This window comes from Staurois parvus, unplaced genomic scaffold (assembly GCF_062004578.1).
Source record: "Staurois parvus isolate SC_StPar_1 unplaced genomic scaffold, SC_StPar_1.0 ptg000401l, whole genome shotgun sequence".
NCBI lineage: Eukaryota > Metazoa > Chordata > Amphibia > Anura > Ranidae > Staurois > Staurois parvus.
Window position 1 is genome coordinate 1,325,192 of NW_028318197.1, and position 16,381 is coordinate 1,341,572.

Here is a 16,381-nt window from a genome sequence, read left to right on the forward strand (position 1 = left end):
GTTCAGCCATTAAAAAAAAAAAGTTTTAATCCTATACCCACAGATTTGTACTGTCTTATTCACAAAGAACTGTGAATGAGTGATGCGGCCGGGGAAGTGAGCGGGTGGGCAGAGCCCCACATTGCCGCGTTTTAAAAAAAATTTGACAGCTAGCAGGAGGAGAAGATCCCCCGCTAGCTGTCAAAGCAGGGGAGCCGGGGACAGTCTATTCATAACATGTTACATGTTACACTCTGAATATGGGTGTAACATGTAACATGTTATGAAAGGTGAACTTATTAACTAGCTTTATACTTTGCTTATCCTATCCAGTTTCACATCACCATGAAGATGCAAAAACAGAACTAATTTGGCTTGTTGTATGAGTGTACACCTTATAACCTTTACATCCCATAATCATTTTTGATTAGACAGGTTATATGATAATGCTGAAGATACAAATATTTGTTTATGATAATGATACCTTGCAGTACATGAAAGCTTTGAAGTTGTCTGCCCATTGTTACCCAATATGCTGCCAGTTCATTGCAAGTGTACATCAGTCTACATTCACATGGGTGATCAGGGGCAAACAGACGATTCCTGCAGCAGGAATCAGTGGATCTTTGCAGCTGGAATCACAGGTGTATACAAGCAGCTGCAGTTGGGAAGTCTTTACAAAGCAATGACAGGCTGAGAAGAGCCATCGCTGTTCACATGTTTCTACAGACAGGGGCGGACTGACCATTTGGAAACTCGGGCACTGCCCGAGGGCCCGGGGTCAGTAGGGGGCCCCATGAGATGCCCCTGGTACCTTTTTCATAGGCTTTTTTGAGTTTGGGCAAGGACACAGGGGCCCCATGATCCCCTATTGCCCGGGGCCCCATGAGTTGTCAGTCCGCCCCTGTCTACAGATCACGTATTTACAAGCGACTAGGGACACATTTTTGACTCTGGATGCAGTTTTATGTGTCTCAGGTCACTTACTGGCCCCTAACTGCAAATAATCGCTGGATGTGCCAATATGTGATAATGTAAACAGTTGCTCCTGTCATTGCTTTGTGCAGGCTTCTCGGCCACAGCTATCCACATACACCTGTGATCCCAGCCACAAGACTCCACTGATCTTTAGAAAAAGGAATCCGCTGTATGCCCATAATCGCCTGTGTGAATGTAGCCTAATTCTAACATGTTACTGCCTTAAAATGGGTATACACTAATATAGTATAACTGAGTACACATAGGGGTGCTGATTTCTAGTTTCTGATATCTAGTTTCTGTATCCATCAGAGTGCCCCTTAACATAAAATGTGCTCATCAGAGTGCCCCTTAACATAAAATGTGCCCGTCAGAGTGCCCCTTAACATAAAATAAGGGGCATGCTGATGGGCACATTTTATGTTAAAGGGCACTCTGATGGGCACATTTATATTAAGGGGCACTCTGGTGGATAAATGTTATGTTAAGAGGCATTCTGATGGGCACATTCTATGATGTGCCCATTAGAGTGCACCCTAACATTAAATGTGCCCACCAGAGTAACCCTTAACATAAAATATGCTCATCAGAGTTTCCCTTAACATAAATTAAGGGGCATGCTGATGAGTACATTGTATGTTAAGGGGCACTCTGATGGGCACATTTATATTAAAGGGCACTCTGATGGGCACATTCTATGTCGTGTCCATCAGAGTGCCCCTTAACATTCAATGTGCCTAACAGAGTGCCCCTTAACATAAAATAAGGGGCATGCTGATGGGCACATTTATATTAAGGGGTACTCTGATAAGCACTTTTATATTAAGGGGCACTCTGATGGATACATTTTATGCTAAGGGGCACTATGATGGCCACATGTTATGTTAAGGGGCACTCTGATGGGCACATTCTATGTTGTGCCCATAAGAGTGCCCCTTACATTTAATTTGCCCATCAGAGTGCCCCTGTAAGACTACACCCTACCTTGAGGGCAGACAGGAGCTGTGACGGGATCCTTGCTGGACATTTGTGTAAAGGCAGGGAGCTGGAGCCAGAGAGACAGTGAGCTGAAAGGGGGCGGGGTGCACACGTAATGTCAGACCACCCTGTTCAGTGGTGGATCTGTCATTGCGGGCTGGTGGTCCGGGCAGCAGCACTGCTGGGGCCGTTCGCGGACCGCGGTCCGCCATTTAGTGACTGCTGATCCATTCATTAGTACACAGCTTTCGAGAGACGATCATGAAAGTTCATGAGAAAATATCTAAAGGGACAATCACGAAAATGTTTCTTGCACAATACCAGAACACATGATTTTCATGTAATTAGTATAGTATTTATTTGGAACAAATTGAGTGGCCAAGACTGTGCATGCTTAGAATTGAAAGGATTCAATAAAATACAATACAATACATTACATCCCTTCCAAACTTGTATTTTGTCTTACGAGAATTTTTGTAACTTTAGTAACCCATTTGTTTTTGATATGAGACTAGCATGCAAAAAAAAAAGGGGCAATCATTCATCCGATATTCTCATTGTGTGTATGATGCATTAGATTTCTACATTCTGACAGTAAATTGTTAACTTTATAAACTGAAACAGAGAAGATCATCTGATAACAAAGAACTGTGTAAAGGTTAATAAACCACTTCAAACCTGCTTTCGCCTGGGTGTGCACTGGAAACAAATATGCAATACTTCAATTTATAGGCTAGCTATGTCTGCTACTAATATGTTTGCTGTAACAACAATCTAAAATGATGAGCAATAATATTTAGAGCAGATATAGCAAATGCATTGGATTTAGGTATGAGGGCAGTTCTGATAAAGACAGAAATTGTTGTACACAAGGACCATAGGAATCCTGCAATTCTATTATTCAAATATATTCCAGGAGCTTAGTATCCTCCTATACATCCCCTTCATAGACAGTTAAGTGTAGGTAATTCCTAATGATTAACTTCTCCTATGTGCTCCCTTTTGCTCTGTTAAATATATCATTGGAAGAATTTTATTATTTCTGTTTTAAAACAAGTACCAAAAAAACTGTTGTCAGAAATTCAGAGCTGCTTTGTGTACGCTGCAAGTGTTCTATTTTTTCTCAGAGTCTTAGTTCTTTGCTTGGATTATGGAATGGTCAGTCTATATATTGCAGAGAACTGAGAGTGGTTGAGCAGTTTAGCAAAAGACACTGAGCAGGGCTGACAACAGTCAATTAAACTCCTGTGTGTTGTCAGCATTTCTGGCAGATCAGCAGTTACTTGCAGGATGTTAGAGGGGATAAAATACAAAAAATGTGCATGAACTATTACCATCTTTAACTGACTATGCAGGGAATGTGCAGGCAGATACCTAACAGATGCACCCACTGTGGGCTCTGTATAAACTGTACTGTACTTACAATATACTGAGCTGTGCTCTAGTAGAAGGACGGGGACTTCTTGACCTGCTCACGGAATAAAATCAGACTCATTCACGGGGAGCTTTATATTCTATGAATTAATAAAAGGCTTCCTCTGATTGGCTGAGGAGCGGGAAGATGATGTCACGATCTCTACTTCGGCCAACAAGAGGAATCCATGTTCTCATTTATCTTCCTATGAATGGCTGAGCAACAGTCAGCCTGACTTGATTTTGGTTCAGGAACATGACAGGCAGCCCCCATACCTCTGCCAGAACACAGAACTGCATACTGTATGTAGCTGATGCTATAGTTTATACAGAGCTCACAGTGGACAAGTCTGTTAGTGAAGGTAATAGAGAAGGTAATAGATAGAGAAGGTAATAGTTAGAGAAGGTAATAGATACAGAAGGTAATAGTTAGAGAAGGTAATAGTTCATTTGGACTAGCTTGGTCCAAACAAACTATTTTAAAGTGACAGAAAGCTGCAGTTAGACTTTAACTTTGCAGTGACATAGACTTTAAAAAGAGGTAAGGGGGAGCGGACGCCGCTCAGAAACAGCTCCAGGAGTCCAGCATGTTGAGTGTGAAGAGTGGCCTCAGTTTGGCCTGCCCATTGGGGCTTGGTCACAGAGGAGCCTCCTTGGGATGGTTCTGTATTTCAATGTTTTTATTAGTTTTAGAAAACAGAATACAAGAGAATACAACTCACAGTCGTGAGTTATAGAGTGCCAAACAATAAATCTATTCATTGAAGAATGATTCAGACAGCAAATCAACAAAGTTAAAAAACAGAGTGAAGTAGGCGAGGGTACAAACAACAATCCCTTGAGTACATGCTAAAATCCATATCAGATCCTTAGGTAACAATGGTTTGACAGAAAATATGCAGTAAGAATAAAGCATTGCTAAACAGTCAAATTCAAGTCAAATATCAACATATTGTACAAGTGGGATGGTCTGGGGCTGGTTCTGAATGGCGTCCACTCCTCCTTACCTTACTCTAGACACTGGAATGGACCCAGGACACTGCTCCCTTTATTCCTATGCCATTGGGGTGATCATTTTCTGTGAATCCGGCTTTGGAGTGGCACCATTAAGCTTCACACACAATACACTTTACACTGGTTGTAACGGTAGAAGGTTTTTTCCTTACTGCATTCTACATAGTAAAGTAAAAAAAAACCTTCTGCATACAGCTTCCTCCACAGCCCCCCCCCTAAATAGATACCTGAGGCCAATATCGATCCAGTGATGTGTATGAAAGCCTAGGCTCTCTCAGCTCTCTTGTTCCTCATTGGCACAGATACAGCAGCAGGAGCCATTGGCTCCCACTACTGTTAATCAGAGTCAGTGATGAGGAGTGTCTTATTGGCACACAGGGCTCAGGAGCGAGCAAGCAGCTTGCTATTGGAGCACCTTGTGTGGGTAGGGGGAGGAGCTCAGAGCACCAGCAAGGGACCCTAGAAGAGGAGGAACTGGACTGCTCTCTGAAAAATCATCGCACAGAGTAGGTACATGTAACATGGTTGGTGTTTAATTAAGAAAAAAAAAAAAAAGAACAAGCTTTTCAATTACTTTAAGACCTCGTGCACACAGGCATCTGAAGGAAACGTCCCCTAATAAGCTTGTTTAACCTATTGATTATTGCTCCTGACTTTGTCTGAACTGATTAGTTTTCTGCCATGACATGGGATCCAATAAGCAGTCTAAACTTGCCCACCATTATAGTGAAGCACAAGTCATGTTCATAACCAGACCTAAATATATTGAATATTTTATTATAGTTAAACTTTCAGTAGTTTTACAAGTCCTGACGAGAACTTTATTACAATTTACAATATATTTATTACAATATTCCCATCATCCACAATACTTGAACATCGTGAGTGCTGTGACAACTGACATTTGGAATTAATTACTGAGCCGGTCTATCATTCCCACACCAAACCGAAGTTCAAGAAAGATTAATTTTTATTGCCTTAAAATCACACAATAAAGCATGAAACATTTAGAGGACAATCAGGACATCTTATCAAGGCTTGTGTGATGATACCACATACACCTTGATGCCAGTAAAAGGAAACTTTCTTGAACTTCAATTTGGTGTAAAGTCAACATGAGGCACTAAACCCCTGACATGCCACAATATACAGCAAGAGTACAATGTTTCAAAAAAGTTCTAATTTTTATTAATGCAAATCAGTCCTAAATTATAGTCAAGTGACTTTGCCTAGGCTCAAATTATGCCATTATTTCCTGCAGGCAGAAGAAAACCTTTCCTCAGTCTCCTCTCATCCAGTGATCAGACTGTAACACTGTACCTTTTGTAACAAGTCTCAAGGTGAAAGGCTGGAGCAGAAACTGATCTGTAAAAGAACTGCACAGGCACCAGGAATTACATGATTGTGCCATCTCCAAGGCAGCACTTCAGCCCAGGACATAGACACCGAAACTTTATAATTACAAAATTGATCATTGTCATTTTAAGGAAAAAGCAGATGAAGGTATTGTCATTTTGTGATCTATGTGAGAGGTAATAAATACCTTTATATGTAACCATTACATATTACTTATGATGTATGATGCAAGGTATACTTTCATGTGGTGGCTGTGATTATGTCATCTCCAGGAATTTGAAGCCCCCACATGACTGCAGACTTTACCTCTAAGTGTATTGTCCACCATACTGTACAAGAAGATAAATGGAAGTCAAGGTTTAATGATTGATCTAAATTATTGCAAACCTTTGGCTAGAATGCTCATTTTATTTAGGTAGGAAAAAAGTAATAAAGCCAGTCAGGCATTTTGAATTGAAAACATCCTGCTTACAGCTTGGAAATACAATAAAATTTTGATTCCATGAAAGTTACAGAGGCAAATGTCGGGAAAACAATTATATAAGGTTAGTAAAACTGGATCAGCCCTTCCCATGTGTCAACTGGTTCAAAACAATAAAACAGTATTGCAGTGTTTTAAGTCTTTGCTATGAAAATGCTAATCATTTATAATACTAGAGTGTCTGCAGGATGACTTATTACTAAAGTGACAAAGAGGTCATTTATCCCATGGCTAGTGCAAGAGGTGCACAATGATGTCAAAGAGTCCCTAGCACAAGTGACCTCTTGGTTTAACATTTAGAGTAATTGTATATATATATATATATATATATATATATACAGTATATATTATATATATATATATATATATATATATATATATATATATATATACCCCATCATGCCCAAAATTATTGGCAGCTCTGCATTTCTGCCAGATTATGTACCACTTCAACCAGTATACTGTTGCAATTAAAAAATGTTTAGGCATTCACATGCTTAATTCTTTTGTTTGTGTTGGTGTGACACAAAACAATGGAGAAACAAAAAGCCAAATCTGACACATTTCCCAAAAATGGACTGGACAAAATTATTGGCTCCTTCTCAACAGTGTAAGAAATAATTGCATTCCAAGTTTGTGATGCTCCTGTAATTTGCAATTAAATTCACCTGTATCGATTAACAGGTGCTGACAATATAGAAATCACACTGGTAACCAGTTAAAATGATAAAAAATTGACTCAACCTTTTTGTTGTGTGTCTCTGTGTGCCACATGGAGCATGAAGAAGAGAAAGAGCAGCAAAGAAATACCTGAAAATTTGAGAAGAATAATTGTGGAAAAGCATGGACAATCTCAAGGTTACAAGTCCATCTCCAGAGATCTTAATGTTCTTGTGTCCACTGTGCCCAACATTGTCAAGAAGTTTGCAAGAAGTTTACAGCACATGGCTCTGCAGCTAATCTCCCTGAACTTGGACGAACAAGAAAAATTGATCAAAGATTGCAACAAAGGATTGTTCGAATAGTGGCTAAAGAACCTTAATCAACTCCCAGATAAATTCAAGCTGTCGTTCAGGCACAGGGTACAACAGTTTCAGCTCACACTATATATTGCCATCTGAATGAAAAGGGACGCTATGGTAGGAGACCCAGGAGGACCCCACTGTTGAAACATAGAAAAGCTACATTGGAGTATGTAAAAACTTACTTGAGGAAGCCAAAATCCTTTTGGGAGAAAGTGCTGTGGACAGGCAAAACAAAATTACAGATTTTTGGAAAAGCCCATCATTCTACTGTTTTCAGAAAAAGCAATGAGACCTTTAAAGAAAAGAATACAGTCCCTAAAGTCACACATAGTGGAGGTTCACTGATGTTTTGGGGTTGAGTTGCTGCTTCAGGCACTGGATGTCTTGACCGTGTGCATGGCATTATGAAACCTGAAGACTACCAGCAAATTCTGGGGAGCAATTTGAGGCCAAGTGTCAGAAATTTGGGTCTCCGTCAGAGGTCTTGGGTCTTATAATAGGAAAATGACCCAAAGCACATGTTAAAAAGCACCCAGCAATGGTTTCAGACAAAAAGCTGGAGAGTACTGAACTGGCCAGCAATGAGTCCAGCTCTCAATCTCATAGAGTACTTGTAACGAGATCTCAAAACATCAGTTACAAAAAGGAACCCTTCCAGTCTGAGAGACTTGGAGCAGTTGGTGAAAAAACAGTGGTCCAAAATTCCAGTAGAGAGGTGTAAGAAGCTCATTGCTGGTTATAGGAAGTGATTGACTTGTTATTTTTCCGAGGGGTGTGCTAGCAAATATTACATTGAGGGTGCCAATAATTTTGTCCAGTCCATTTTTGGGGTTTTGCATGGAATGTGTCAGATTTGGCTTTTTGTTTCTCCACGTTGTTGTGTCATACCAATACAAACAAAGGAAGTGGTGCATCATCTGACAGAAATGCAAGGGTGTCAATATATATATATATATATATATATATATATATATATATTTCAAAAAGTGGTCAGACCCCCTTAACTGTTTGAGTTTGGTATGTTGCAACCCGATACTACAGTTGTTTAAATTCATTTTTCTCTCATTAAACTCAGTACCCCATGTTGACAAAGTGAAATCCGAATTTTAGAAGTGTCTGTGAATTTATTAAAAAGAAAAAATGGAAATATCACATGTACTTACAGTAAGCATTCAGACCTTTTACTCAATAATCAGTGTTGAAGAACCTTTCACAGCAATTACAACTTTGAGTCTTTATAGGTATGATGCAACAAACTTTGCACACCTGGATTGGAGAATTTTCTGCCATACCTCGTTGCAAATCCTCTCAAGCTCAGTCAGGTTGGATGGGGACCATGAGTGGACAGCAATTTTCAGGTCCCACCAAAGATGTTCAATATACTTCACGTCAGGGCCACTCTAGGACATTCACAGAGTTGTCCTTAAGCCACTCCTGTGTTATCTTGGCTTTGTGCTTAGGACCGTTGGCATTTTAGAAGGTGAACCTTCAGCCCAGTCTGAGGTCCTGAGCACTGGGAAACAGGTTTTCATTGAGGATATCTCTGTACTTTGCTCCATTCAACTTTCCCTCAACCCTGACCAGTCTCTCAGTCCCTGCTGCTGAAAAACACCCCCACCATGATTCACTGTTGTGATGGTTTTTGGGCAGGTGATGAGAGGTGCCTAATTTCCTCTAGATGTAACCTTTAGAACTGAGGCCAAACAGTTCAATCTTGGTTTCATCAGACCAGAGAATCTTGTTGCTCACAACCTGTGAGTCCTTCAGGTGCTTTTTAGCAAATTTCAAGGGAGCTTTCATGAGGGAAGGCTTCTGTTGAATCACTCTGCCATAAAGTCCACATTGGTAGAGGGCTGCAGTGATTGCCCCTCTTGAACTGTGTCCTGTATCCACACAGGATTTCTGACGCTCAGTCAGAGTGACCATCAAATTATTGGTCACCTCTCTTACTAAGGCCCTTCTCTCCTGATTGCTCAATATGGCAGGGCAACCTGCTCTTGGAAGAGTCCTGGTTGTGTCAAACTTCTTCCATTTGAGAATTATGGAGGCCACTGTGCTCTTGGGAACCTTTAGTGCAGCAGAACTTTTTTGTAGGCTTCCCCAGATCTATGCCTTGCAATAATCCTGTCTCTGAGCTCTGTAGGTACTTACTTTGACTGCATGGCTTTTGCTCTGATACAGTATGCATTGTCAGCTGTGATGCCTTTTATATATATGTGTGTCTCCAGTCGACTTAATTTACCACAGGTGAACTTCAATCAAGATGTAGAAACATCTCAGCAACAATCAAGAGAAACAGGAAGCGCCTGAGCTAAATTTCAAGTGTTTTTGCAAAGGGTCTGAATACTTACGCCAATGTAATGTTTTTCCTTTTTAATAAATTCACAGACATTTCTAAAACTCTGTTTTCACTTTGTCATTATGGGGTACTGAGTGTAGATGAATGAGAAAAAAAGAAATGTAAAAAATTGTAGTTTCAGGCTGCAGCATAACAACATTGAAAAAAGTGAAGGGGATCTGAATACTTTATGAATCCACTTCATAATATATCACTTTTGTTTCTTGGCTAAATGTTTAAATGTGATACTAGCTCATTTGGCCAAAGATTTAGCCACTGTTACAGTTGTGGCCAAAATTATTCAACCCCCACTGAAATTGAGTGTTTTGGCCAGTTTGACATTGCTTTTGATCATTCAGTCATCTTGCTTACATTTACATTAAAGAGGCACTTGTAGGTCAGACAAATATAACATAACAGTTATAATGAAATAACCACAAATGTCTTTTCTGTGCTCACAGCATTATCAGTTTTATTCAACCCCCAAGTGACATTCAATCTTAGTACTTAGTACAGCATCCTTTTACAGTTATAACAGCTTTTAAACGTGAAGCATAGCTTGACACAAGTGTCTTGCAGCGATCTACGGGTATCTTCGCCCATTCTTCATGGGCAAAGGCCTCCAGTTCAGTCACATTCTTAGGCTTGCGCACTGCAACTGCTTTCTTTAAGTCCCACCAGAGGTTCTCAATCGGATTTAAGTCTGGTGACTGCGATGGCCACTCCAAAATGTTCCAGCCTTTCCTCTGCAACCATGCTCTAGTGGACTTGGAGGTATGCTTGGGATCATTGTCCTGTTGAAAGGTCCAACGTCTCCCAAGCCTCAGGTGTGTGACGGACTGCATCACGTTTCCATCCAATATCTCCTGGTACTGAAGAGAATTCATGGTACCTTGCACACGCTGAAGCTTCCCTGTACCTGCAGAAGCAAAACAGCCCCAAAGCATGATTGACCCTCCACCATGCTTCACAGTAGGCAAGGTGTTCTTTTCATCATAGGCCTTGTTCTTCCTCCTCCAAACATAGCGTTGATCCATGGGCCCAAACAGTTCTAATTTTGTTTCATCAGTCCACAGAACACTATCCCACAACTTTTGTGGTTTGTCCACATGGCTTTTGGCATACTGCAGTCGACTCTTCTTATTCTTTGGAGACAGCAAGGGGGTACGCCTGGGAGTTCTGGCACGGAGGCCTTCATTACGCAGTGTGCGTCTTATTGTCTGGGCTGAAACTTCTGTACCCACATCTGACAAATCTTTTCTCAGTTCCTCAGCAGTCACACGGGGACTTCTCTCCACTCTACGCTTCAGGTAGCGCACAGCAGTCGAAGTCAGCATCTTCTTTCTGCCACGACCAGGTAGCGTTTCAACAGTGCCCTTTGCCTTGAATTTGCGAATGATGCTTCCTAAGGTGTCTCTTGGTATGTTTAACATCTTTGCAATCTTCTTATAGCCATTGCCCTTCCTGTGAAGAGAAATCACCTCTTCTCTTGTCTTCCTGGACCATTCTCTTGCCTTCACCATGTTTGTAACCACACCAGTAAATGTCTAGAAGGAGCTGAGTATCACAGTCATTTTAAAGCTGCCTAATTGGTGCTTATTATGCTTGATTGCTGCTCGGTGACATCCACAGGTGTTTTCAATACCTGATGGAAAGCACCTGTATGAACCTCTGTTCTTCAGAGTGGTAGTCTTTAAGGGGTTGAATAATTGTGGCAATGAAGAAACCACATAAGAACCATTTACTACTGTATTACATAAACAATTGATGTCATTTTAGTTGCATTTGGGTAGTTACAACGTCCTTGTAGGATTTGATTCTGAATACAATTCCAAATGTACACTATAGTCCCTAAACCCCTTTACAGCATTGGGGGTTGAATAATTTTGGCCACAACTGTATTTGATGTTAGTGGGATCCCCAAGTACTTTAAGTTATTTGCTTTGGACATGTATTTATTTTAAACATGTCCAGGTTGTTTGTCCCTTGCAGTCTACATATTCATTATGGCTTGGTTTGTTTGCTTCTCATTAACTTTTTCAGTGAATATCTGTAATGTGTGCCATGTAATGTTGTATCAACGGCCAGAGAACCTAGGGCTCATATGGACAGTGAAGGAGGAGGAGATTTAATGATCCTGTTGGGAAAAATGGTGCATATTTCACTCTGGTTTTGGGGTGTTGGCAAACATATATACTGACTACTGGAAAATATGTTAATCAAATCATTTTTGCCATTATTATTTTCTCCAGGAACATATGACTAATGGTCCAATAACACCCAGTTTAGGATCTTTAACCTTTGGTATATGCATGCTGGTTGTTGGTTTCAACACCTAAAGCGGAACTTTACCCATAGCAGTTTTTATAACAAGGCCGTTTTGGGTGAAGCCCAAAGCAGTCACTTCCTTATTGAAAACTCTCTCCCTCTGCTTGGTCTTAAAAATATCACTGTCACTTTCTTTAATTAAAATATGTACATTTCTAGTCTTCATTGTATGACTTGGCAAAGTTAAGCTGGCCATAGATGGTTTGAATCTCAACCGGTTCAGCAGGGACCAGCCAAGAGTTGAACTAACTATGGGCAGGCTGGTTGTACCCAAATCGATTGTTGTACGACTTGGGTACAACCAGCCTGTTGGACATTTCATGTGATTGTTGCCAGCGGCTATAGTTGCTAGTAATAATCATTGTGTTCTCCCAGCAGGGATGGCTCCCGACACCCACCCACCCCCACTGAGAGAATACAAAAGCTTTGTGGGATGGATTCCCCCATCTGACTGTGTTGGAAGGAAATTGAGCAATTTTCCTGCAGCCATGGAAAAGAAAATCACAGGAAAGAAAATTGCATTGTCTATGGCCTGCTTTAGAGAGGAAGGCTGACAGAAGCATTACAGCACTAGAGTTTACAGGTTGCCCGTGAGGTAGAAAAGAGGGAATATCAAGGAGAAAAGATAAGACACTTTTATAAAAAACGTATGACACTGCTTCTTGTAAGTTTAACTCTTTTGTATCTCTCTGGCAGCAGAGTTTGTCCTGTCACCTCTCCTGTTTTTCTTTTCTCCCTCCCTTATCTGTGTTGCCTCCACACAGCCTGTGTCATTCCTGTTTCTTCCCCAATCAGCAACAGTAAATCTTAAAGCTGTCAGTTGATTGGCCTCTAGTGCAGGGGCGGACTGAAAACTCATGGGGCCCCCGGGCAATAGGGGATCATGGGGCCCCTGTGTCCTTGTCCAAACTCAAAAAAGCCTATGAAAAAGGTACCAGGGGCATCTCATGGAGCCCCCTACTGACCCCGGGACCTCAGGCAGTGCCCGAGTTTCCAAATGGTCAGTCCGCCCCTGCTCTAGTGGCTCTGATTTTAGGCACAATGCCAAGAATAGACATCAACTGAGCATGTGCAGAACACAGTGAGACAGTCCATTACTGGGTTTTAAACATTATAGGCTCTTTTTTTAATGTTTTACATACAGTATCTATACCTGAAAAAAGAGGCCAGTCTGAAGTAATATATCAGGACTTAATTTTCTAAATTTCTTAATTGATCTACTGAGTGCTGATAACACCAGGGGCGGACTGACAACTCATGGGGCCCCCGGGCAATAGGGGATCATGGGGCCCCTGTGTCCTTGCCCAAACTCAAAAAAGCCTATGAAAAAGATACCAGGGGCATCTCATGGGGCCCCCTACTGACCCCGGGCCCTCGGGCAGTGCCCGAGTTTCCAAATGGTCAGTCCGCCCCTGGATAACACTATGTTGGAAATTCTGGTCTGGCTTCAGTAGGCTTAGTAGATTCCTAGGTTAGGTAGTGCTTTAGAGAAAATTGTCTCCCTGCACGCCAAGGATGTCAAAATAATAGAGGTTGCCTCTGTAAAGAATTGTTGTAATCCCTGATTAGGGTAGGGGACAAAAAAGAATGAATGACATTATAAGGGATGAGGAATTTTATCCCTTAGTTCCTTATACACCTCATCTTCAATAAAATTAGGATCCTTCTCTCTGCTGACTCCAGGTATTGGAAGAAGTGCACTAGTAAAGTAGTAAAAAAAAAGACCCCATCTTATATTTTATTTTTATTTTAAATGCTGGAGATTTCTTGAGATTCCTACTAGATGTGCTACTTTGTTAACTAGTAAACAGTTTAGAAGTGTCTCTTTAATAATAATTCACTATCCACCAGTGGAGTGGATCTCAGCCTCTATTATGTTGGTGATTTCTTGAGATTCCTTCATCCACTCCTTTATGAAGAAGTAAAGAATTCAAGAGAGCCCCTTTAAAAATTCGCTAACCACCAGTGAAGCTGCCTCCCTTCTGCTGGAGATTTATTGAGATTCTCTGTGGATCCTCTTCTATATGAGCTAGTAAAGAGTTCAAAGGGTCCCTTCATTAACTCACTAAAAGCCGATGAAATTAATTTCAACCCCCTTCTGTCTGGGATTTGCTAAGAGTCATTTCTCTCTAGCCATAAGTGAAGCTGAGAATGTGTGTAGTGTGTACATACACAAATATACAATATATATACAGTGTATATGTATATATAGTCTGCCCAGGCAAAAGATCACTAGTGTGATTATTTCCCTATATCCAATATCCATCTCATGTCATCCAGTGCTTTCTGGCAGGGATAAGCCAGAGAGAAGGAAAAAAACCTCAGTGAAGTAGCTGCCAATAGATGACAATTGGGCTAATTCCACAGATCAATCATTCTTGGGAATTCAATAGTTCATAATCCATTGACATAAATGAAAGCGTGGCCTTGTGCTGCATCAATAGCCAAACTGGGAATACTGGAGAAATAATTTTGCTAGAAATGTATCAATCAAAAGTATGTTTGTGCAAATTGCAAAAGATATAGACGCATGGTAGCTCTAAATAAATAACAAAAAGTGACATTTTCACATGATTTACATGCTGCACACAAGATCCCCAATCAGTAAAAAATACTCTTTCCCACCATGCCTTGTTTTAATAAGGTTTGAATAATCAAAGACTGTGGTCACATTTCCAAATGATGAAATTTGCAATTGTCAAGGTGTCGTTTAGTAATACCTCGCATAGAAGGATTGGAAAGGGACATGCTGCTAGCAATAATTGAATTTCTCTATGCATCTTAATGTGCTGCATAACATGACACAGGCTGATGGATGTATTGGCTTTGGCTCTATCCCTATAATGAAGCCCCGGTAGACCTGCACTGCAGCTAAGGCTGCCCCCACATTATGCCTTCAGTCGGCTATAAGGGTTAACCGCTGCAACCTGCTGATTGTAATGTACTGTGCAAGAAGAAAGTAACACAGGCCAATAACAATGGGTTTCTCTAATAAGTCAGCGTGATTGGGTTAAAAATAAACACCTACCAGCACAAAACCTTCAGGTTATTACAGCAGCATCCTGGAGAGCTGTGATTATTGCCTTTCAACTTCTACAATTAGAAAGTATCATAAATACATTTTCTATCTTTTTTATTACATCTATTTTATTTAATTCATTTTGAAAAACATGTTGATTTTTTTTTCAACATATGCTATAACCATATTATGTTTTTATTAAACCTAAATTAAATATTTTAATTGTGTGCTTGTTCAATTTGCTGATTTTGTAATTAAATTCTTTCACATTTTTACAACTTTTTTTTAGAATGTTTTTCTTTCTATGTATTGAAAACATCCAAATTCAAGTACAAAAATGGAATATATTGCAGCTCACCAGTTTGTAAATGTGATGGCTGTGTTTTTCAAGTTGATCCTGCTTGAAGTCCGGTGTTCTTGGAACTTCCTGTACACTGAAATCTTAACACTGTTCTCAGCTGTTCCAGCTATCTTGTGTAAACTACAAAACCACCCCCTTCCAAATATCAGAGATGAAGAGAGAGGAAGATGTCTGGAATTAGGAGAGCAGCCTAAAAGCAAATAAGATGACTCGTTTTTTTTTCTAATCAGCCAGCGGGCTGATCGAAAAAAAACGAACAGATTCTTTCACCTACACAATAAGGTGGAAGGAGCAATCATCCCTGTTGGGACATTGTATTCTGACACCAGGGACTCCTCCACTGTCAGTATACACTGATCAACAACTATAGCCGCTGATCGACAAAAGTTTTCCAACATTCCCATTTGACAGAATAGGGATGACCATACATGGACCAAAATTCAGCTGAACTGTCTGAATTTCAATCAATCTATGGCCAGCTTAACATGACAATGCTGCTCCAATACAGATACAGTACAGTGAAGGAGCGTTGTCAGCTTAGTGCAGGAAGTGTGGTCCTAGCAAGATAATTAGATGGAAATAAAAGGAAAATGTTTAAAAAAAGAAAATAAATGCAGCCACCACATCTAAGCACTGCAAACTGCTATAGTCCACAAAAAAGGGTGCTCTACCATGGATTACCTGGGAGACTGAGAACCGGTGCTCTGCCCAAATGCCTTTGAAATGTAGTAATAATCCTCATATACACTGAAGCTTGCAACTCAGTAACATCCACTGGAACAATTCAATGAAGCCGGCTACTCAGTAACATGCATTGGAACAATCCTTTATTGGCTACATAGAAAAATACAACAGTAACATGGCTAATGTTTTTCAACCAAAGCCTTAGGCCCCATGTACACGGGACACTTCTGAATGATGGAAACTGACTGCTGGAAAACGTAGGTTAAAAAACATCTGTTTAGCTGCTTTTACATAGCGCGTTTATGTGCGTTTGCGTTTAGAAGCGTTTTTTAAAGATAAGCACAGGAGAACCTCCCGAATGCCCAGAATGCACTGAAAAGTGGTAAATTATTAACTATTTCAGGCTGTTTCAGAGCGATACAGAGAG